Source organism: Bufo bufo, chromosome 4 (genome assembly GCF_905171765.1).
Source record: "Bufo bufo chromosome 4, aBufBuf1.1, whole genome shotgun sequence".
NCBI classification, from domain to species: Eukaryota; Metazoa; Chordata; class Amphibia; order Anura; family Bufonidae; genus Bufo; species Bufo bufo.
This window is the reverse complement of record NC_053392.1, coordinates 386,215,645-386,241,470: the sequence shown is the minus strand read 5'-3', so window position 1 is coordinate 386,241,470 and position 25,826 is coordinate 386,215,645.

Here is a 25,826-nt window from a genome sequence, read left to right as displayed (position 1 = left end):
GTGTAAAATAAAAAATTAAAAATAAAGTGTTAAAAAAATAAAAAAAAAAAAGGTTTCACATGTAAAAAAAAAAATTCCCCAAGTAAGGAATAAAATATATATTTTTTAAATAGAAAAAATTTAATAAAATAGACATATTTGGTATTGCCACGTCCGTGACCGTCGGCTCTATAAATATATTACATAATCGACCCAGTCCAATAAACACCATAAAAAAAAAATAACTGTGAAAAAAAGCAATTTTTGTCACCTTACATCACAAAAAGTGCAACACCAAGTGATCAAAAAGGCGTATCTCCCACAAAATGGTACCAATAAAACCGTCACCTCATCCCGCTAAAAATGAGCCTCTACATAAGAAAATCTCTCAAAAAATAAAAAAAACTATAGCTCTTAGAACATGTAGACACTAAAACATCATTTTTTGGGTTTCAAAAATGCTATTATTGTGTAAAACTTTAATAAATAAGAAAAAGTATACATATTAGGTATCGCCACGTCCGTAACAATCTGCTCTATAAAAATGTCACTTGACTGAACCCCTCAGGTGAACGCTGTAAAAATAAATAAATAAAAACTGTGCTAAAACATCAAATTTTTGGGCCACCTTGCCCCATAAAGTATTATAATGAATGATCAAAAAATCATATGTACCCAAAAATAGTACCAATAAAACTGGCACCTTATCCCCTAGTTTCCAAAATGGGATCACTTCTTGGGAGTTTCTACTGTAAGGGTGCATCAGGGGGGCTTCAAATGGGACATGGCATCTAAAAACCATGTGGAGTTCCTTTTCTTCTGCGCCCTGCCGTGTGCCCATACAGCAGTTTATGACCACATGTGGGGTGTTTCTGTAAACCGCAGAATCTGGGTAATAAATATTCAGTTTTGTTTGGCTGTTAACCATCGATGTGTTAAAGAAAAAATTGGATTAAAATGGAAAATCTGCCAAAAAAGTGAAATTTAAAAATTTGATCTCCATTTTCCTTTAATTCTTGTGGAACGCCTAAAGGGTTGACAAAGTTAGTAAAATCGGTTTTAAGTAACTTGAGGGGTGTAGGTTCTACAATGGGGTCATTTATGGGGGTATCTACTATGTAGGCCCCACAAAGTGACTTCAGACCTGAACTGGTCCTTAAAAAGTGGGTTTTGGCAATTTTCTTAAAAATTTGAAGAATTGCTTCTAAACTTCTAAGCCTTCTAACGTGCTAAAAAAATAAAATGACATTTCCAAAATGATGCCAACATAAAGTAGACATATGGGGAATGTTAAGTAATAAATATTTTATAAGGTATCACTTTCTGTTTTAAAAGCAGAGAAATTTAAATTTCGAAAATTGCAAATTTTTCCAAATTTTTGGTAAATTTGGGATTTTTTTATAAATAAAGGTGAAATATATTGACTCAAATTTATGACTATCATGAAGTACAATGTGTCACGAGAAAACATTCTCTGAATGACTTGGATAAGTAAAGGCGTTCCAAAGTTATTACCACATAAAGTGAGATATGTCAGTTTTGCAAAAGTAGGCCTGGTCAGGAAAGGGGCAAATGGCCCAGATGGGAAGTGGTTAAGGTGAAATAGGGCTGAGTCCTTAAGGGTTTAAAAGGACTTTTATGGCCTTATTAGCTAGCGTTTGGTGTCCCTAACTGTCCTTGCTCCAAAATGCAACCTCTCCCTACACTGGCAAAACACATAATGTAAAATGGCTGCCAGATCGGGTTCTATTATAGGGTTGGGGGTGTGTTCATGTGCTGAAACGTCTCAATTGGCTGTCCTTTCCCATCTGATGTGGGTCAAAGTTTGGTGCTGTGCAAAATAATATGGCATGTGCGAATGTCATATATATATTGCCATATGTTCGGCAAATCACGAACGAGCAAAGTTCGCCGCGTAACGACCGCCGGGTGAACCGCAAGGCCATCTCTAGTGGCCTCTAGACAGTTGAGTTCTCCATGGGGCAGCTATGGGCCCCACCGCACTAAACACCCGCTCTGATGCCACATTGCTGGCGGGCAGGAGGTCTTATCCAGGGCAAGCTCTGCCATTTGCGGTCACAAATCGAGTTTGGCTGCCCATTTGTCCAGGGGATATTTGATATGGGGTGGAAGGATGCACTCCAAGTATGCCACAACCTTCTGGATCGGGTTCTGCTCTTCTATGTCTACCTGCTGCTGCTGGTGAGTAGTTTCTTTACTAGGCGGGTGAAGTAAAATGCTCATCAGCGACTCTAGTCTTAAGTTGCTGCTGATGGAGCTGGTTCTGCTCCTGCCCCCCCCCCCCATAAGACCTATGTGAGGATGGGCGATTGCGCACATAGGCCCCCATTTTGGATCGATAGCAAGGGTCTAACATGGTAGAGAGCCAGTAGTCATCCCTCTGCCGAATTGTGACAATTCGGCTGTGACTACGCAAGCAACTGAGCATGCATTGGGCCATTTGTGCAAGTGACTCGAAGAGAATCCCTGCCTCCATCTCCACTGCATACTGTCACGGTATGTCTGGGTCATCTGCCTTATCTTCCTCATCGCCCTGTAGCTCCTCCGGCTGCTCCTCCTCTCCTGTCACCTGTGTAGAAAAACAAGCCATTTCTATATATATTGCTCGTGTTTGAATGTCCTCCTCCTCCTCTAGTTCATCCCCAACAGGGCTTATGTGGCCATCAGATGTAGTCGCCACGTCCCATGTCCCCTGGCCTAGGGCCGACACCACCCATAAGCAGAGTAGGCCACCACATAGAGCGCACTCTTGCTGGGGGCGCCGTCGCTCTGGAATCTGGCCGCCCGTGGCGTTGCGAGGTGGGTGTGGCGGGTGCGGGCCGCATCGGGTGACACCAGTCTGATGGGGTGTCACCCGCCGGACCCAAGTTGCCAACACCACTAGCACCCGCCCCTTTGTACTTGTGTCGCTGATCTGATCCTGTACTTGCCGGCTGCGCGGGCCTGAGTTCAACCACTTTGGCGTGCATTCCCGCGAGACCCGTGACCTCCCGAGGTGGGTCTCGTGGGATCACGCGCCACAGGACGGGATTGCGCACCGAAGACACTGAACATAACTGAACTCATGCTCACGCAGCCGGTAAGTACAGACTGTGCAGGATCAGTGACACAAGTACAGGGGGGCAAACTATATAATGGAGGGCAGTCTGGGGGAAAAATTAACTTGTGTGGGGGCAAAATTACTTAGTGGGGGGCAAATTACATAATTGAGGGCAGTGTGGGGGCAAAATTACTCAGTGTGGCGGCAAAATTACTTAGTGTGGGGGCAAATTACTTAGTGGGGGGAAAACAACATAATGTGAGGCAGTGTTGGGGGCAAATTACTTAATATGGGCAGTGTGGTGGGGGGGAAATTACTTAATGTGGGGCAGTGTGGGGGAAAATTACTTAATGTGGGGCAGTGTGGGGGGGGCAAATTACATAATGTGGGGCAGTGTGGGGGGGGGCAAATTACATAATGTGAAGCAGTGTGGTGGGGCAAATTACTTAATGTGGGGCAGTGTGGGGGGCAAATTACTTAATGTGGGGCAGTGTGGGGGCAAATTACATAATGTGGGGCAGTGTGGGGGCATATTACTTAATCTGGGGCAGTGTGGGGGGCAAATTACTTAATGTGAGGCAGTATGGGGGGCATATTACTTAATGTGGGGCAGTGTATGGGGCAGTATTACTAATGAGGGCATTCTAGAAGGGAATTACTATTGGTGGAACTATGAGGAGCACTATTACTATGGGGGCACTATTATTTCTTGAGGATAGTATTTGTGGTATTCGGGCCGAGGCACAGTGAGCAGTAGGATAACACTGTGGGGACTCCAGGTTGGGGGATGATGATAGAAAAGTAAGGACACTAAGATGTCTGTGTGTCGTACCCTAGACTTATAAAGTTCCTGAAAGTAATCCACAAAAACTTTTTTAATTCCTTCGGGTGAACTGACTATTTCATCCGTATTATCTCTAATCGTCCCTATCCATGATTTCCCTCTCTGATTTTTTTACTATACCTGCTAAAATTTTACCAACCTTTTCTCCCTCTGAGGCTAACCGAAACCCTTGGAAAAGCAATTCTTTCCTACTTCTCTCTGATATATTTTTAGCTTTTCATGTTCATCCTCCCATTTCTTCTTGTTATTTTCAGTAGGGTTCATTATAGATACTAGTCTTGCTGCTTCTAATTTTTTTCCCAGTGAATTCCCTTTTTCTTTAGTACTTTTCTTCTAATAATTCACCTTTTTAAACAACAATCCTCTTAAATATGCCTTGGCAGTATCCCAGACTATCAATCTACTAGCGGAGTTATTGTTCTCCTGGAAAAAAAGTTTTAACTCCACCATTATACTTTCTTTATCTAAAATTAATGATAACCAATAAGGGTTGAACTTAAACATTTGCTTTCTGTTCAAGTCCAATTCCATTACCACAGCACTATGATCGGATAAGGCCATAGGCAAATACTTTATCTTAATCCTATTTTGGGACATTACATTTTTTTCCCCAAAACCATATCTATTCTTGACCACGTTTGATGTGATTTAGAATAACAGGAATACATGGTTTCTTCCGGGTTCAGATAGTGCCAAACATCAATCCAGTTAAATTCCAAGGCCAGTTTAAACAAATCTACATTTTGTGTTCTTCCCCCTCTGCTAGACATTCTATCCCGGAGTCGATCCATTACAGCATTGTAATCTCCTATCGCAATCATTATGCATTCTTGTCTATACAACATGAATCTATGCAACTCATACAACACTTCTGGCTTATATGGTGGTGGAATATATATATTTGCGATTACAGTTTTTTTTTTAAATTATTCTTTATTTAAATAAATACAGAAGTCCAACCATGCATTGGTAAAGTCAACCAGTACAATCATTGTATCAGAGATATAGCACATCAACGATATCACCTAATACATCAATTAGCATAACAGTATCTGATGGCACTTGTGGTATAGCGAAAGGTATCTCGCCTAAGCAGGAACCCTTTTCGACTGGTCCATAACCACATCAGGCTAAGAAAAATAAAAACCAAATATGAACATAATCCTAGCATTAAAACAAAGTTACCAGTAAGAGTAAAGCGCATAAATGCACACAGACTAGGAAGAGCAACCTTAGACAATAAACAACATAAGGAGGGAGACAATACATAGAAACAATAGACACTAAAGGGGGGGATGAGTACTGAATATGGGGTAAACCCAAAGAGTATAGAGTAAAATCCGCAGCTTAGGCCAAAAGGTCCTGGAACTCCTGAGACTCCTGAAAAGAAAACCAGGGGGCCCATGAATCAAGGAAGGCTTTATGCTTGGCTCTCAGCTGCGAGGTGAGTTCCTCCATTCTCCGGATCTCCTCCACCTTTTGGATCCAAAAACTGATAGTCGGAGGCGCAGAGAGCTTCCATCTCGCAGGGATACATGACCTAGCCGCTATCACCAGGGAGCACAGACAAGACTTCCGGAGCACACTCATTGGCAGATCCAAGAGAAATAATAAGAAGAAACCAGGGGTGTGTGGTATCGTAAATCGGAAAATTGAAGACAGGGTATTATGGACCAACTGCCAAAAAGGACAAATTTTTGGGCAGTCACAGAAAATGTGTATCATGGAGCCCATACCGGAGTCACAGCACCAGCAAATAGGAGACGCAGATGGGAACATTTTCTGCAATCTGGTTGGAACATAGTACCACCTGGACATTATCTTGTAACCCGCCTCTTGGAACCTACTCGCTATGGATGACCTGTATAGCAGACTGAAGAGTTGTGACCAGTGGTCGGGAACGCGATTACTGTTTTAACCCCTTCTATATTACATTGTAAGAAGAGGTACCTACCACAGTCGTCCGCCTCATATGCAACACACTCAAATTTAATCTTATCATGTACCAAAATTGAGACCCCTCTGGAGTAAGTAGTGTATACCGAGTTGTACCCTTCCACTATCCATCTCTTCTCCAACCACCTTAAGGTTTCTTTATCTAAGTGTGTCTCTTGGAGGCAAACGATGGCTGGCAGGAACCTCTTCATCCACTCAAGGATAGCGTATCTCTTTACTCTCTCTCGTAAACCTCTTACATTCAATGAGAGAATCTTAACCATCTAGCAGAGAGGGAAGAGGAAAAAAAATAAAAAACCCACATCCCCTCTCTCTCTTCTCCAAAATACCTCCCCCCGACCCTTCTGAATAGCTCCCCCTCTGCTGGTCAGCAGTCAAGGCAGCTCCATTACCTAGCATAATGGCTCCTTATCCCCCCCTCCACCCCCTCCCCTCAAAAACTTATCCAGTCCGCCCATTCGTTAACTTTTATAGGTGTCTGAAAGAATTAAACCCTTCCTTTGTATTCCACCCTTAATTTTGCCAGAAAGAGTAAGCTATACTTCAAACCTGCTTCCCTTAATCTCTTCTTTGCGGTTATAAACTCTTTTCTGCGTGCATTAGTGTCGGCTGAATAATCTGGGAAAAGTCTTATCTTTTCACCATGTATTTGGTATTTTTCAGAGGTTCTAGCGTCAGACAATATTGTATCTCGATCCTTAGCAAGTAAACATTTCACCAACATATGTCTGGGGTAGTCCCCTGGGACCCTCTTTTTTGTGGGAACCCTATGTGCTCTTTCAATAGCGAACAAGGGGGAGAGAGTACCCTCCTTACAATTCTCCTTTATCCATCGCTCAATGAATTCTATACAATTGTCCCCTTCTTCCCGTTCTGGGATCCCTACACATCTTATGTTTGTTCTTCTCGATCTATCTTCTTGATTTATTAATTTTTGTTCCATCTTATTATTTATCTGTTTTAGAGATACAACCTCCTTCTCTAATTTCTCAACAGAGTGCTCCAGAGAGGGGATCCTTTTTTCCATCTCATGCAATCGCTGTCTTATTTTCTCCAGCTCATCACGTATTACACTGACATCAGTTTGCACTGCCCCAATCTGTGTCACTATACTCCCCATTACATTTTCCATCCTCGAGACAAAATATGTCTTTCATCATTTTTACATCCATCTCTGCCGGCACCGCAGGGGATCCCTGTTCTCTTGCGCCACCCGGAGTTCGTTCTCCTGTGTCAGAACATGCGTCTCTGTATCTATAGTTTTTTTCTTTCTGTAGAGAATTAGAACCTGGGGAGTTAGGGATCAGAAATTTATTTAAGCTATGTTGTTTTGGCCCACTCTCTAGCCCCGTTGCTGATCTCCTACCACTAGCGCCAGTAAGACCGCGCTGTTCCTCCTTTTTCTTGGGGGGCATTTTTATACTTGCTTTTTCTTTCTTTTTTTTTTTACTCTCTCCCACCCCCTTTTCCCCCTTTCCCTTTCCCTCCTCTTTCCCCGCTCATCACTATTACAACTATTCCCCAACAATTATCTCAGAGGTACAGTTGTCTTAATCAACCACATTAAATCAGATATCATCAAATACAACTACAGTTTGCAATATATTAAAATATTATCGACAAACAGTTCAATTAGACAAGACCATACGCTTCACCTTAGTCCAGATATTATTACTGTTATTAGGAAAAAAAATAAAAAATTATTTAGAACAGGGAATGTTAATGATAGGAGGAAGAAAAAAGGAATCCAGTTGGCAAATTATCGGTGCATTTCCTGTTATCCAGAGGTAGTCACATAAAACAACTCCAAAAAATCTGTATTTCTTAATCTGAGCGAATTTAGTCAAAGAGGAGGAGATGGAGAAACCACAGATTCAGAATAATTAGTCCAGCGAGAGGGGTGCCAGCCTGATACCTTTGATGGAAGGGGTTAGGTTAGGTTAGGATTGGTTAGTCCCTGGTTAATCCGGGAGAGTTAGACGGAATTAGAAGGGGTTAATCCCATGAGAGAATTTCCACAGAGGGTTAAAGTCAGGGTCAGGGTTACAATATAGATATAAATATAAATAAAACGGTCACTGTACACTGTACTCCACAACCGTCTGGATGTCTTCACCCCCCTTCTTTTTTTTTTCTTCCCTCTTCTCTCCCTTTTTCCTTTTTCCTTCCTAAAGGGACGATCAACCCCCACAAACAAATGCTGCAGTGTCCAAACAGCCTCCAATTTCCACTCTCCAGCTTCCAGCCCCTCTCTTTTTTCACCCCTTTGGCTATAACGCGGCTTTTATATTTGTAAGATAAGTCCCACCTAGCCGGCAGAGCTCCTCTCCTCTAAACAGCTGCTCACCTCCAATAACCTCCCTCAATAGCCTTGAATCCTGCTCACACGTCAGGCCACTCGGGGGGGAAGCGACTCCACAGGCTGGTACAAGCGCTACCTTCTCCGCATACCGCACTAAGTCGCTCCAGCTAACATCAAGTTCCACGACCAAAGCATCGCCAGATCCTCTACTCCTCCGCACCTCTGCACCGAAAACTCACCACCCAGGTATCAGCCACCGTGTCCCCGGCAGAGACATCGCAATGGCGGCGGGCGGGCAGGCGGGCTGGCAAGCGAGCAGGGGGAGGGGGGCGGAGCCTAGCGTCAGACGCTCGCATGCTCCCCCTCTTCCTTCACTTCATGCTGAGCTTCATGCTTATCTATTCAAAAATAGATTTGGACCAATATTTAGATCAGATTGTTCTGAGAGAGAGATAGCTAAGGCCCAAAAGGAATATCTGGAAAAAGAAATATCTATTTTAGAAATACAGGAGGTCTTGGGTACGGTGAAGAACAACTAGACCCCGGTTCATATAGACCAGCGGTTCTCAACCTAGGGGTCGCGACCCCTTTGGGGGTCAATCGGCCCTTTCCGGGGGGTCGCCTGAGGCTTCCTATTGTGGGTCGCCCGCACAACGGCAGCGGCCCCTTATCCTCGCGCACAGGAAGTGATGTCCTATCACTGCCTGTGCTTGAAGGAGCCTGACGTCTGGACGGGTAAGTCGGGCCGCCTGTCTGCTGAGGTCCGAGTTTTTTCGTTAATGACACCGCCGCTGAGCACCACTGCCACCAATGATTTAATTGAGCCTGGCTGAGCCTGGCTAATTTTATTTTAATTATTTGGCTGAGCAAGGCTTAATTTATTTGGGGGGACATGAAGCACCGCTGATTTATTTATTTGGGGGACCCTGAGCACTTCTGATTTATTTATTTGGGGGACCCTTAGCACCATTGATTTATTTATTTGGGGGGGGGGGACCTGAAGCACCGCTGATTTATTTATTTGGGGGACCCTGAGCACTTCTGATTTATTTATTTGGGGACCTTGAGCACCATTGATTTATTTATTTGGGGGAAACCTGATGCACCACTGATTTATTTATTTGGGGGTACCCTGAGCACCGCTGATTTATTTATTTGGGGGAGACCTGAAGCCCCGCTGATTTATTTATTTGGGGGACCCTGAGCACTTCTGATTTATTTATTTGGGGGACCCTGAGCACCATTGATTTATTTATTTGGGGGAAACCTGATGCACCACTGATTTATTTATTTGGGGGTACCCTGAGCACCGCTGATTTATTTATTTGGGGGAGACCTGAAGCCCCGCTGATTTATTTATTTGGGGGACCCTGAGCACTTCTGATTTATTTATTTGGGGGGGACGTGAAGCACCACTGATTTATTTATTTGAGGGGTACCCTGAGCACCACTGATTTTTTTTTGATTTTTTTTTTTGGGGGGGGGGGGTACTGTGAGCACCACTGAGTTATTTATTTGAGGGGTACTCTGCGCACCACTGATTTATTTTTTTACCGGGTATTTGTTGTTTATTATTTATTTTAAAGTTATTTATTTGGTCTACAAATATTTTGTATTTATGCTAAAGTTCTGTGGTTATGAATGAATACTTGTGTATTTGAATTAACATTTGGTGTATTGGTGTCTGTGCGTGTTTTCGGTGGGTTATCATAACAGTAGCAAAATTAGTTATGACGTAGCAAGTAAAAAAATGTAATGGTTGGGGGTCACCACAACATGAGGAACTGTATTTAGGGGTCACGGCTTTAGAAAGGTTGAGAACCACTGATATAGACCAATATCTCTGTTAAACATGGATGTTAAAATTTTGGCAAAGGTTTTGGCAGGTAGGCTTTCTAAGGTGATTAAAGGTATAATCCATGAAGATCAGACAGGTTTTATACCCGGAAGAACGATATATTCAAATATAAAAAGGTTGTACCTTAATATTGAAGCTAATAAAACAGAAATTGGTGAGAAAGCTATACTTTCACTGGATGCCCAAAAGGCATTTGATTGTATCGAGTGGGAGTATCTATGGGCAGTTTTGAAAAGGGTTGGCATAGGGGAGGGATTTATAAGATGGATTCAACTTATATATTCCAATCCGAGGTCTAGGGTGATGGTGGATGGGAGCTTGTCCCTGCCTTTTGCCCTCTATCGGGGCACTAGGCAGGGATGCCCTCTCTCCCCATTACTATTTGCTATTGCAATAGAGCCCTTGGCATGTACAATAAGAAATGATAGGGAGTGTAAAGGTTTTCAATACGTGGAAGGAGATGAAAAATTATTAATCTATGCTGATATTTTATTATTTATGCACAACACTGGGGATCAGTTTAAGAGAGTAATAGATATAATAGATAAGTTTTTTTTTTTTTCTGGTTTAAATATTAATTGGGGGAAATCCCATATGATGTTATTAGGGAAGGGGCAATCACAGAAGGACTCAAGGGTGTATGTGCTTGAGAAACACGAGAGTTTTAAATATTTAGGTATACAAATCTCCGGAAATATAGAAGAATATGAAAAGTTAAATGTACTCCCCTTAATAAAAGAACTTAGAACTAAAATACACACTTGGAAAAGATTACCAATTCAGGGTCGGGTAAATCTAATAAAAATGATTTTTCTTCCAAAAATACTGTATGTTCTACAAAATGCCCCAATGAGGTTGCCGAAGAAGATTTTTAGGTTATTAGATAGTTTAATGGGGGATTTTATTTGAAAAGGTGCCATTCCTAGGTTAAAGAGAGAAGTGCTTCAGCTCCCAGTAAGAAAGGGTGGATTAGCTGTTCCCAATTGTTTTTTTTTATTATTTAATAACACAATATAGTCAGATAAAGGGAAGTTTGAATGGTTTGGTGGGAAGGCAGGAATTAATTAAAATGGAGTGGAGAGGGGAAATGAATCACTTAGAGGTATTGAAGTCAGGTACACTGGGGAAAAATACCACAGGAAATAGAATATTGAATTCAATGGAGTATATATGGGTGGAAGTTAAAAAAATATTAGAGATTAAAGGTTATTTGCCGTACACACCGATTTGGAAAAATATTAATTTAAAGGAATTGCAAACGATTAGGTTTTATATAGACTGGGATAAAAAGGGGATGAAATATCTAGGTCAAGTATTTGAGGAAGATAAACTGAAGGATTTTCACACCTTGGTCAGGGAGTTTGGGATCCCCCAAAAGGATATCTATAAATATTTTCAGCTCAAAAATGCTATGAAGACATCGGTGCATTTAGATAAATATAGAAAGGAACAATTAGATAGAATAGATAAATTTATCAATGGAGGAGAAAAAAGAGGAACAACGGCAAAAAGATATGGGATTTTGATGGAAGGGGAAAAAAAACGGATTACAATACTTGCCAGAGGAAAATTGGAAAATGAGCTTCTGTCTTTTACGGAAGAAAAATGGAATGATGCTCTTAGAAGTTATACTACGGTGTCGGAAAGGGGCTCACATAAGATATTTCAGTTTTTTATAGTGCATAGTAATGTTGAATTGCGAATAGCGAATTTTAATCGCGAATATTGCCACTTCGAGAATTCGCGAATATTTAGAATATCACAAAATATATTCGTAATCGCGAATATTAGTTTTTTTTTAAAATACCAGTTCATGCGAATTTTTATGCTAATATTTTAGGCGAATTTTCGCAATCAAGAAAATAATCCCTAGAGGTCATGAATTCGCAAATTCTCGAATATATGGCGAATATTCGCCCAAATATTCGCGAAATATCGCGAATTCGAATTTTGCCCCGCCGCTCATCACTAGTGCATAGGCTACATCGATCTCCTTGGGTGTTAAAGAGAATGGGTGTGAGAACTTCTGATAAGTGCCCAAAATGTAGGGGAGAGAAGGCGGATCTTATATACTGTTTTTGGAGATGCCCAAACTTTTTAGGTACTGGAAAGAAATTGCAGAGATTATATTAGTATTTCTGGGTGTTCAAGTTTTTGAAGACCCAGTAGTTTGTATATTAGGGGCAACTGAACATCTTAAGCTAAATAAAGAGATACGATTTGTTTTAGGTAAAGTACTATTTCAAGCTAGACTTCTTATACTTAGGAAATGGGCAAATGGAGATCCCCCTACAGTGGGACAGTGGCAAGAAGCAGTTACTAATTTGATTAAAGTGGAACGGGTGTCTGAGAGATATAGTGAGAGAACAGAAAAAATTTATGAAATATGGAAAAAATGGTTAAACTAGGGTCGGATGTTTGTGTTTTTTGTTTTTTTTTCTCGTCCCTCTCTCTCTCTCCAAAGGGTGGGGGGGGGGGGGGAGTTGGGGTAAAATGGTATTATATTCATTGGTGTAATATGGATTTTTGGATTTTTCTGATTTTGTATATGTTCTTATATAATTGTGCAATGCTGTGCTGCTGTATATGTGCAATGCTGCTATTTTATGTTTTGCATATGAGAAAATGTTTACAATTGAAATGTTTTAATTAAATGTTCTATTTTACTATTTTTATTATTTGGTCGAAAGGCTGATTGGGGGGATTGTAACGGGACTGCTGTAGAATATCTAAAATTAGCTGGTCAAGTATAATGTTGCATGCAACAATCATTAAATAGGTGGCCGACAAAAAGGGGTGGGCCAGAGTGTGGTCAATGGGCGGGGTCAAGGGGGCGGCAAAATTAGCTTTTGCCTAGGGTGGCAAAAATCCTTGCACCAGCCCTGCCCTGGCCAGCCAAATTTAGCAGCATCTGTTCCAGGACATGACGTGGAATGACGTTGTTCATCCTGTAGTCCTGCCGACTGACAAATAAAGTGGCGTTCTCAAAGGGCCCAAGCAAACGGCAAGTGTCACTCATGAGCTGCAACTAGCTAACATCGAAGTTACACAGGGGAGTACCTCTGTCTGCCTGTATCATCAAGAAATTGTTTATGGCCTTTCTCTGTTCATGTAATCGGTCCAACATATGGAGGGTGGAACTGCCGCATATCAGCCTATATTGGGGAATGCCGTTCTGCCGCTGCAGCTCCAGGAGGGTGTACTTTGTGGTGTATGAGTGGCTGAAGTGCATGCAAAGTTTCCTGGCAATTTTCAGGATGTCTTGCAGATGGGGTGAAGACATCAGGAACCGCTTTACAACCAGATTGAACATGTGCGCCATGCAGAGCGCATGGTTCAGCCCCCCTTGTCGCAGTGCTGACACCATGTTTTTCCCGTTGTCGGTCACCATGGTTCTGATTGTGATTTGTCCGGGAGAAAGCCAGGATTCTATTTCTTGATGAAGGACGTAGAGCAGTTCCTCCCCTGTGTGACTCTGTTAGCCCAGGCAAACGAGGTGCAGAACAGCATGACACCACCATTCCCTGCACATGTGTTATGCTGGAGGAGCACTGTGAATTGTCCCTTCAGTGAAGCCTAAGGACATGGTGGAGGATGAGAAGGTAGAGGCGGACATTGTCGCAGGACCAACGGCGTGAGAACGTGGAGGCGGAAGTGGGTTCACCTGGCCAAGTTGCTGGTGTGGCTAGGCAGGAACCACATTTACCCAGTGGGTCGTAAAGGACATATATTGTCCTTGACGGTAGTTACAGCTCCACACTTCGACACTGCCGTGCACTTTGGCAGACACTGACAGGCTCAAGTACTGGCCCACCTTCTGTTCTACATATGTGTGCAGGGCTGTTACTGCCTTTTTCCCAAAGAAATTACGGTTTGGGACTCTCCACCTTGGCTCGGCACAATCCATAATTTCTCTGAAAGGTGCAGAGTCCACCACTTTTAAAGGGAGGGACTGCAGCACCAGCAACTTGTCAAGGAGCTCGTTCAGCTTCTGCACCATTGGATGCGTGCATGCATACTGTTGTCTCTTGGCAATCGCTTCGGTGATCGATTGCTGACGGAATAACTGACGAGGAGTAGGAGAAGCAGGAGCATCAGGACCAGCAGATGATGGGAAAGACAGACAGCTCCCTTCGGCTGAGGTGGTGGAACACTGACTGCATGAAATTGGGTGCATGCCACTGTGTGATGCAGCGGTTGCTGCGGCAGGCTGGACCACCACATTAGAGCCATAGTTCTCCCAGGCCAGTTTATGGTGACGCTGCATGTGTTGACGCAGGGCCGTGGTGCCAACACCTTCACCTTCTGCCCACAAAGGATGAAGATGCCCCTTTTTTACCCAGCTCCCAAGTGGGATCGGCTATATCATCATCATCCCCTACTGTCTGCACGTCACTGATGTCCCCCTCAACAGTCTCAGGGCCAGGAGCCTGACCGCTCGCAACACCTGCTCCCACGCGACTCTCATCATCACTAATTGCCCACCTACCGGAGGAAGTGGTGGATGTTTCCTACAGATCTTGGCTAGGCAGTAGTTGCTGACCATCCTCTATTAGCTCGTCCTCACTAAAAAGTGGAGCCAAGCCTACGACATATACAGTAATACTTTTCACGCTGAGGGAACAGAAAATGACAGAGGCAGGTTACGGGCAGTTGGGTGCACAGGGCCTGCTCCTGGGTCATGCCAACTAACTGTTAGAGGAACCCATCGACTCTTGGCTGGAGGTGTCTGATGTCACTTGCGACGAAGTCAAAGACCGAGTCATCCATTCATGCACTGCTGTGTTGCTGGTCAAGACATGACCGCTAGATGACCCCGGGAGCTAAGGCCTCTCGCTGCAACTCCTGCTGTCACCCCCCTTCTTCTGCTGCGACTTCTGCCTGCGACAGAACCATTTTAGCCACTGCCCGTTCCCTTTGAAGGGCCTGTCACCTGTCTGTCTGACATACTGTTTAATAAAGAATTAAATTAAAATAATACACCCCAAGAAAGGCTGTAGTACAATGTAACTTCACCGCAGAACGGAAATTAAGATGTATTTTTTTTACTATTAATAAACTCCCCCAAAAAAGTATAACAATCAAAATTCACCGCAGAACGGCTAATAGGACATACATATCTTTCCTATTAATACACCCCGTAAATGGCTGTAGTACAATGTAACTTCACCGCTGAACGGCAATTATGACATATATTTTTTACTTTTTCTTTTTTTTTTCTATTGATACACCCCCCCAAAAAAAAGTTAAACAATGTAAAATGAACGCAGAACGGCTAATAGGACATACGTATATTTCCTATAAAAACACCCCATAAATTTCTGTATTACACAGAACTAGCACCCCAATAACAAGCAAGGCTTGCTGGTATTATTGATGTATCATACAGTGTAAAGAACCTAAAAGCAGCAGTATAACTGCAATTTTGATCCCCAATTAGTGCAGAAAGGTGTAATAGAATCGCTTCTATTACCCAGGCTGTACACTCTCCTCCTATTGCACCGTGTTTTCCTTTTATAGTGTAGATGATGTCTCCCTCCCTAACCCACTACATACAGGGGTTTGAATTAGGCATTTGAAATACAGCCATTTGAAATACAGCCATTTTGGTCAAAGATATATTTACTGCAGGCCTACACTGGTTCAGGCCCTGTGAGATACTACCTCTACATACAGGGGTTTGAATTAGGCATTTGAAATAAAGCCATTTGAAATACAGCCAATTTGTGCAAAGATATATTTTCTTCAGGCCTACAGAGGTTCAGGCCCTCTGTGATAGTACCTCTACATGCAGGGGTATGAACTAGGCATTTGAAATACAGTCATTTGAAATACAGCTTTTTTGTGCAAAGATATCTTTACTTCAGGGCCACAGAGGTTCAGGCCCTGTGATATACCACCTCTATATACAGGTGTTTGAATTAGGCATTTGAAATACAGCCATATAAAATACAGCCATTTTGTACAAAGATATATTTACTGCAGGCCTACACTGGTTCAGGCCCTGTGAGATACTACCTCTACATACAGGGGTTTGAATTAGGCATTTGAAATACAGCCTTTTTGTGCAAATATATATTTACTTCAAGCCTACAGAGGTTAAGGCCCTGAGAGATACCACCTCTACATACAGGGGTTTGAATTAGGCATTTGAAATACAGCCATTTTGTGCAAAGATATATTTACTGCAGGCCTACACTTGTTCAGGCCTTGTGAGATACTACCTCTACATACAGGGATTTTAATTAGGCATTTGAAATACAGCCATTCGAAATACAGCCATTTTGTGCAAATATATATTTACTTCAGGCCTACAGAGGTTCAGGCCCTGTGAGATACTACCTCTACATACAGGGTTTTGAATTAGGCATTTAAAATGCAGCCATTTGAAATACAGCCATTTTGTGCAAAGATATATTTACTTCAGGCCTACAGAGGTTCAGGCCCTCTGAAATACTACCTCTACATACATGGGTTTGAATTAGGCATTTGAAATACAGGCATTTGAAATACAGCCTTTTTGTGCAAAGATATATTTACTTCAGGCCTACCGAGGTTAAGGCCCTGTGAGATGCCATCTCTACATACAGGGGTTTGAATTAGGCATTTGAAATACAGCCATTTTGTGCAAAGATATATTCACTGCAGGCCTACAGAGGTTCAGGCCCTCTGAGATACTACCTCTACATACAGGGGTTTGAATTAGGCATTTGAAATACAGCCATTTGAAATACAGCCATTTCGAGCAAAGATATATTTACTTCAGGCCTACAGAGGTTCAGGCCCTGTGAGATACTACTTCTACATACAGGGTTTTGAATTAGACATCTGAAATACAGCCATTTGAAATACAGCCATTTTGTGCAAAGATATATTTACTGCAGGCCTACACTGGTTCAGGCCCTGTGAGATACTACCTCTACATACAGGGTTTTGAATTAGGCATTTAAAATACAGCTATTTGAAATACAGCCATTTTGTGCAAAGATATATTTACTTCAGGCCTACAGAGGTTCAGTCCCTCTGAGATACTACCTCTACATATGCAGCACACCAGACCTGCAGGGTATAGCGACAGTGAGGTCACGGTTATGGGCAATCGAGGGTTACTCACTCTTTGGAGGAGAACCCTGGGCAGGCATGCGGCAGTGAATGAGAGGTAGACACAAGTTCCTCTGGGGCACACTCTAGATGTAGGGACCAGACCTGATGGTGTGTGAGGTGCCCTGGGTGTTGCAGGTGTTTTGAGTGCCTGAGGCAAGGTCCCTTTAAGAATCGTGACGCCAGTGCCTGTAACGGTGGCACACCGATTTGCAGGAGGATTAATGGAGTACACAGGTGGTAAACCAAACGTTGCTTTACTTTAGGAAACAGTCCAACTTTATACAGACAGTTGCAGTAGGTGATAATAATGCAGTCCTTTATAGTACAAATGCACAGCAGGTTTACTTCACAGCACAGCAGGTTTCAATCTTGCAAGATACTTGGAGGGTATACAGTTAATGCTTTGCAGTACAATGCTGCTCTATCCCCACAGCTATTCTAGCTGGCTGGATCCCAAGGCCCGGATGCCTAATTGCTGGCTTAAATCCTTGGTATATTAATTCCTTCCTCCAGTATTGGCACTTGCTTTAAGTATTACAGTACCTTTGCTGATTAGCTGGATTCTCTGCTGGATTAAATAGATGACTGCAGGTTTCTCCCAGGAGGTGCACTCCTACTACTGGGGTCTCTCTACTGAGCTAAGCTTAGCCTCAGGAGCTTCAGGTTAACTAGGTGTCACTTCTAGTTCCCTGGCATACACTAACACTCCCCTGTCTGGGCCTACCTATAGATACTTAGGGCTCTCTAGCTCCCTCTAACGTCTAGAAGGCTAAACTACACCCTAACAGGCCTGACACCCAGATAACACAGGGAAATGCATAATTAAACATCACAGTAATGCAAAAGACGATGTTAACCTTTGTGTAGCGCCCACCTTTACCTAGTGGGACACTACACATACAGGGGTTTGAATTAGGCATTAAAAATACAGCCATTTGAAATACAGCCATTTTGTGCAAAGATATATTTACTGCAGGCCTACACTGGTTCAAGCCCCGTGAGATACCACCGCTACATACAGTGGTTTGAATTAGGCATTTGAAATACAGCCATTTTGTGCAAAGATATATTTACTGCAGGCCTACAGAGGTTCAGGCCCTCTGAGATACTACCTCTACATACAGGGGTTTGAATTAGGCATTTAAAATACATCCATTTGAAATACAGCCATTTTGTGCAAATATATATTTACTTCAGGCTTACAGAGGTTCAGGCCCTCTGAGATACTACCTCTACATACAGGGGTTTGAATTAGGCATTTGAAATACAGCCTTTTTGCGCAAAGATATATTTATTGCAGGCCTACAGAAGTTCAGGCCCTCTGAGATACTACCTCTACATAGAGGGGTTTGAATTAGGCATTTGAAATAGAGCCATTTGAAATATAGCAATTTTGCGCAAAGATATATTTGCTGCAGGCCTACACTGGTTCAGGCACTGTGAGATACTACCTCTACATACAGGGGTTTGAATTAGGCATTTGAAATACAGCCATTTGAAATATAGCAATTTTGTGCAAAGATATATTTACTGCAGGCCTACACTGGTTCAGGCACTGTGAGATACTACCTCTACATACAGGGGTTTGAATTAGGCATTTGAAATACATCCATTTGAAATATAGCAGTTTTGTGCAAAGATATATTTACTGCAGGCCTACACTGGTTCAGGCACTGTGAGATACTACCTCTACATACAGGGGTTTGAATTAGGCATTTGAAATACAGCCATTTGAAATACAGCCATTTTGTGCAAGGATATATTTACTGAAGGCCTACATCGGTTCAGGCCCTCTGCGATACTACCTCTACATACAGGGGTTTGAATTAGGCATTTGAAATACAGCCTTTTTGTGCATAGATATATTTACTGCAGGCCTACAGAGGTTCAGGCCCTCTGAGATACTACCTCTACATACAGGGGTTTCAATTAGGCATTTGAAATACAGTCATTGAAATACAGCCTTTTTGTGCAAAGATATACACTGCTCAAAAAAATAAAGGGAACACTTAAACAACACAATGTAACTCCAAGTCAATCACACTTCTGTGAAATCAAACTGTCCACTTAGGAAGCAACATTGAGTGACAATCAATTTCTCATGCTGTTGTGCAAATGGGATAGACAACAGGTGGAAATTATAGGCAATTAGCAAGACACCCCCAATAAAGGAGTGGTTCTGCAGGTGGTAACCACAGACCACTTCTCAGATCCTATGCTTCCTGGCTGATGTTTTGGTCACTTTTGAATGCTGGCGGTGCTTTCACTCTAGTGGTAGCATGAGACGGAGTCTACAACCCACACAAGTGGCTCAGGTAGTGCAGCTTATCCAGGATGGCACATCAATGCGAGCTGTGGCAAGAAGGTTTGCTGTGTTTGTTAGCGTAGTGTCTAGAGCATGGAGGCGCTACCAGGAGACAGGCCAGTACATCAGGAGACGTGGAGGAGGCCATAGGAGGGCAACAACCCAGCAGCAGGACCGCTACCTCCGCCTTTGTGCAAGGTGGAACAGGAGGAGCACTGCCAGAGCCCTGCAAAATGACCTCCAGCAGGCCACAAATGTGCATGTGTCTGCTCAAACGGTCAGAAACAGACTCCATGAGGGTGATATGAGGGCCCGACGTCCACAGGTGGGGGTTGTGCTTACAGCTCAACACCGTGCAGGACGTTTGGCATTTCCAGAGATTACCAAGATTGGCAAATTCACCACTGGCGCCCTGTGCTCTTCACAGATGAAAGCAGGTTCACACTGAGCACATGTGACAGACGTGACAGAGTCTTGAGACGCCGTGGAGTACGTTCTGCTGCCTGCAACATCCTCCAGCATGACCGGTTTGGCATTGGGTCAGTAATGGTGTGGGGTGGCATTTCTTTGGAGGGCCGCACAGCCCTCCATGTGTTCGCCAGAGGTAGCCTGACTGCCATTAGGTATCGAGATGAGATCCTCAGACCCCTTGTGAGACCATATGCTGGTGCGGTTGGTCCTGGGTTCCTCCTAATGCAAGACAATGCTAGACCTCATGTGGCTGGAGTGTGTCAGCAGTTCCTGCAAGACGAAGGCATTGATGCTATGGACTGGCCCGCCCCTTCCCCAGACCTGAATCCAATTGAGCACATCTGGGACATCATGTCTCGCTCTATCCAGCAACGTCACGTTGCACCACAGACTGTCCAGGAGTTGGCAGATGCTTTAGTCCAGGTCTGGGAGGAGATCCCTCAGGAGACCGTCCGCCACCTCATCAGGAGCATGCACAGGCGTTGTAGGGAGGTCATACAGGCACGTGGAGGCCGCACACAATACTGAGCCTCATTTTGACTTGTTTTAAGGACATTACATTAAAGTTGGATCAGCCTGTAGTGTGTTATTCCACTTTAATTTTGAGTGTGACTCCAAATCCAGACCTCCATGGGTTAAAAATTTTATTTCCATTTTTTTATTTTTGTGTGATTTTGTTGTCAGCACATTCAACTATGTAAGAACAAAGTATTTCAGAAGCATATTTAATTAATTCAGATCTAGGATGTGTTATTTTTGTGTTCCCTTTATTTTTTTGAGCAGTGTATTTACTTCAGGCCTACAGAGGTTAAGGCCCTGTGAGATACTACCTCTACATACAGGGGTTTGAATTAGGCATTTGAAATACAGCCATTTGAAATACAGTCATTTTGTGCAAAGATATATTTACTTCAGGCCTACAGAGGTTCAGGCCCTCTGAGATACTACCTCTACATACAGGGGTTTGAAATGGGCATTTGAAATACAGCCATTTTGTGCAAATATATATTTACTTCAGGCCTACAGAGGTTTAGGCCCTCTGTGCTACTACCTCTACATACAGGGGTTTGAACTAGGCATTTGAAATACAGCCTATTTTAAATATATTTACTTCAGGCCTACAGAGGTTAAGGCCCTGTGAGATACCACCTCTACATAAAGGAGTTTGAATTATGCATTTGAAATACAGCCATTTTGTGCAAAGATATATTTACTTCAAGCCTACAGAAGTTCAGGCCCTCTGAGAAACTACCTCTACATACAGGAATTTGAATTAGGCATTTGAAATACAACCATTTTGTGCAAAGATATATTTACTGCAGTCCTACAGAGGTTCAGACCCTCTGAGATACTACCTCTACATAAAGGGGTTTGAATTAGGCATTTGAAATACAGCCATTTTGTGCAAATATATATTTAATGCAGGCCTACAGAGGTTCAGGCCCTCTGTGATACTACCTCTACATACAGGGGTTTTGAATTAGGCATTTCTTGAAATACAGCCATTTTGTGCAACAATATATTTACTGCAGGCCTACAGAGGTTCAGGCCCTCTGAGATACTACCTCTACATACAGGGGTTTTGAATTAGGCATTTCTTGAAATACAGCCTTTTTGTGCAAAGATATATTTACTTCAGGCCTACAGAGGTTCAGGCCCTCTGAGATATTAACTCCACATACAGGGGTTTGAAATGGGCATTTGTAATACAACCATTTAAAATACAGCCATTTTGTGCAAAGATATAATTACTGCAGGCCTACAGAGGTTCAAGCCCTCTGCGATACTACCTCTACATACAAGGGTTTGAATAAGACATTTGAAATACAGCCATTTGAAATACAGCCATTTTGTGCAAAGATATATTTACTTCAGGCCTACATTGGTTCAGGCCCTCTGAGATACTACCTCTACATACAGGGGTTTGAATTAGGAATTTAAAATACAGCCATTTTGTGCAAAGATATATTTACTGCAGGCCTACAGAGGTTTTCGCCCTCTGAGATACTACCTCTACATACAGGGGTTTGAATTAGGCATTTGAAATACAGCCTTTTGAAATACAGCCTTTTTGTGCAACGATATATTTACTGCAGGCCTACAGAGGTTCAGGCCCTGTGAGATACTACCTCTACATACAGGGGTTTGAATTAGGCATTTGAAATACAGCCATTTGAAATACAGCCATTTTGTGCAAAGATATATTTACTTCGGGCCTACAGAGGTTCAGGCCCTCTGAGATACTACCTCTACATACAGGGGTTTGATTTAGGAATTTAAAATACAGCCATTTGAAATATATTTACTTTAGGCCTACAGAGGTTAAGGCCCTGTGAGATACCACCTCTACATAAAGGAGTTTGAATTAGGCATTTGAAATACAGCCATTTGGAATACAGCCATTTTGTGCAAAGATATATTTACTTCAGGCCTACAGAAGTTCAGGCCCTGTGAGATACTACCTCTACATACAGGGGTTTGAATTAGGCATTTGAAATACAACCATTTACAATACAGCCATTTTGTGCAAAGATATATTTACTGCAGTCCTACAGAGGTTCAGGCCCTCTGAGATACTACCTCTACATAAAGGGGTTTGAATTAGGCATTTGAAATACAGCCATTTGAAATACAGCCATTTTGTGCAAATATATATTTAATGCAGGCCTACAGAGGTTTAGTCCCTCTGTGATACTACCTCTACATACAGGGGTTTGAACTAGGCATTTGAAATACAGCCATTTTGTGCAAAGATATATTTACTTCAGACCTACAGAGGTTCAGGCCCTCTGAGATACTACCTCTACATACAGGGGTTTGAATTAGGCATTTGAAATACAGCCTATTTGTGCAAATATATATTTAATGCAGGCCTACAGAAGTTCAGGCCCTCTGTGATACTACCTCTACATACAGGGGTTTAAATTAGGCATTTGAAAAACAGCCATTTTGTGCAAAGATATATTTACTTCAGGCCTACAGAGGTTTAGGCCCTCTGAGATACTACCTCTACATACAGGGGTTTGAATTAGGCATTTGATATACAGCCATTTGAAATACAGCCATTTTGTGCAAAGATATATTTACTTCAGGCCTACAGAGGTTCAGGCCCTCTGAGATACTACCTCTACACACAGGCATTTGAAATACAGCCATTTGAAATACAGCCATTTGAAATACAGCCATTTGAAATACAGACATTTTGTGCAAATATATATTTACTTCAGGCCTACTGAGGTTTAGGCCCTCTGTGAAACTACCTCTACATACAGGGGTTTGAACTAGGCATTTGAAATACAGCCATTTTATGCAAAGATATATTTACTTCAGACCTACAGAGGTTCAGGCCCTCTGAGATACTACCTCTACATACAGGGGTTTGAAATACGCATTTTGAATACAGCCATTTTGTGCAAAGATATATTTACTGCAGGCCTACAGAGGTTCAAGCCCTCTGCGATAAATAAAAATTATATATACAAAAAATATGGAATATTTTTATTGATTAAGTCTTTAGGAAGATGCTATATGCCTCCTTTTAACCTGATTATTTAGTCACGCTATTTATTTATAGATTTATATGCCTTATCTATGGACAGGGAGATCCATAGGGTATATACCACCTTTTAAGAATGAGTATGGGTAGTTGTGAGTAGTACACAACTATGGAATACGAGTGGAAAGCTGAATTATTGTAAAAACGCAACATGACGATTAAACCGCACTATGTGAATAAAACGCAGAATTATCGCCTAGCAAGCGATGCGTTTTTAACTCAGCTCTCTTCTCTTGCTCCACTTCATCAAGTATATGAAATATGGGGACATTTTTACTATGAACTATGGGTTTTATGTGTAAACATGTAAGAATATAACCTCCGACATTTTTATATATTTAATATATTAATTGTATTTCTTCAAATTCTCTTATATTTTAGCGATATATTCATATCTATCTATATGATGATTTAATATGTTTTTAAAGTGGACAAAAGCATGCTTTAATCATATATATGTCTCTATATTGTGAAATTTAATTTTAAAAAAACACTTACGTCATTTCCTACACATAATTGTAGCTAATTAATTTAGACCGCACCTGTGTAGGTGGATATAAAAACAGGTCATTTCTATGGGAAATTTAGCCACTGAAGAAGGAGTCGCAGTATACTCTGAAACGCGTATGGTAAATCCCATGAAATAAGGTACAGGATCAGAAGATTCAAAGCGCTTAAAGAAAAGGAACCAAAAGAAAAGGGATCGGTGAGAATTTATCTCTTTAACCCCTTCAGGACCGGGCTCATTTTCACCTTAAGGACCAGGCCATTTTTTGGAAATCTGACCAGTGTCACTTTAAGTGCTAATAACTTTAAAACGCTTTGACTTATCCAGGCCATTCTGAGATTGTTTTTTCGTCACATATTGTACTTCATGACACTGGTAAAATGAAGTCAAAAAAATTATTTTTTTTGCACAAAAAAATACCTAATTTACCAAAAATTTGGAAAAATTTGCAAATTTAAAAGTTTCAGTTTCTCTACTTCTGTAATACATAGTAATACCCCAAAAAATTGTGATGACTTTACATTCCCCATATGTCTACTTCATGCTTGAATTATTTTGGGAATGATAGTTTATTTTTTGTCGATGTTATAAGGCTTAGAAGTTTAGAAGCAAATCTTTAAATTTTTCCGAAATTTACAAAAACTCAATTTTTAGGGACCAGTTCAGGTCTGAAGTCACTTTGCGAGGCTTACATAATAGAAACCACCCAAAAATGACCCCATCTAAGAAACTACACCCCTCAAGGTATTCAAAACTGATTTTGCATACATTGTTAACCCTTCAGGTGTTGCACAAGAGTTATTGGCAAATGGGGAGGAAATTTGAGAATTTCATTTTTTTTGTCTAATTTTTCATTTTAACCCATTTTTTCCACTAACAAAGCAAGGGTTAACAGCCAAACAAGACTGTATCTTTATTGCCCTGACTCTGCCGTTTACAGAAACACCCAATATGTGGCCGTAAACTACTATACGGCCACACAGCGGGGCGTAGAGTGAAAGGTGTGCCGTTTGGTTTTTGGAAGGCAGATTTTTATGGACTGGTTTATTTACACCATGTCCCATTTGAAGCCCCCTGATGCACCCCTAGAGTAGAAACTCCCTAAAAGTGACCCCATCTAAGAAACTACACCCCTCAAGGTATTCAAAACTGATTTTACAAACTTTGTTAACCCTTTAGGTGTTGCACAAGATTTAATGGAAAATAGAGACACAATTTCAAAATTTCACATTTTTGGCAGATTTTTCATTTTAATATTTTTTTTTCCAGTTACAAAGCAAGGGTTAACAGCCAAACAAAACTCATTATTTATGGCCCTGATTCTGTAGTTTACAGAAACACCCCATATGTGGTCGTAAACCGCTGTACGGGCACACGGCAGGGCGCAGAAGGAAAGGAATGCCATACGCTTTTTGGAAGGCAGGTTTTGCTGGACTATTTTTTTTGACACCATGTCCCATTTGAAGCCCCTCTGATGCACCCCTAGAGTAGAAACTCCATAAAAGTGACCACATCTAAGAAACTACACTTCTCAAGGTATTCAAAACTGATTTTACAAAAGTTGTTAACCCTTTAGGTGTTCCACAAGAATTAATGGAAAATAGAGATTCAATTTCAAAATTTCACTTTTTCGGCAGATTTTCCATTTTAATATTTTTTTTCCAGTAACAAAGCAAGGGTTAACAGCCAAACAAAACTCAATATTTATGGCCCTGATTCTGTAGTTTACAGAAACACCCCATATGTGGTCGTAAACTGCTGTAGGGGCACACGGCAGGCCGCAGAAGGAAAGGAACACCATATGGTTTCTGGAAGGCACATTTTGCTGGATTGTTTTTAGACACCATATCCCATTTAAAGCCCCCTGATGCACCCCTAGGTT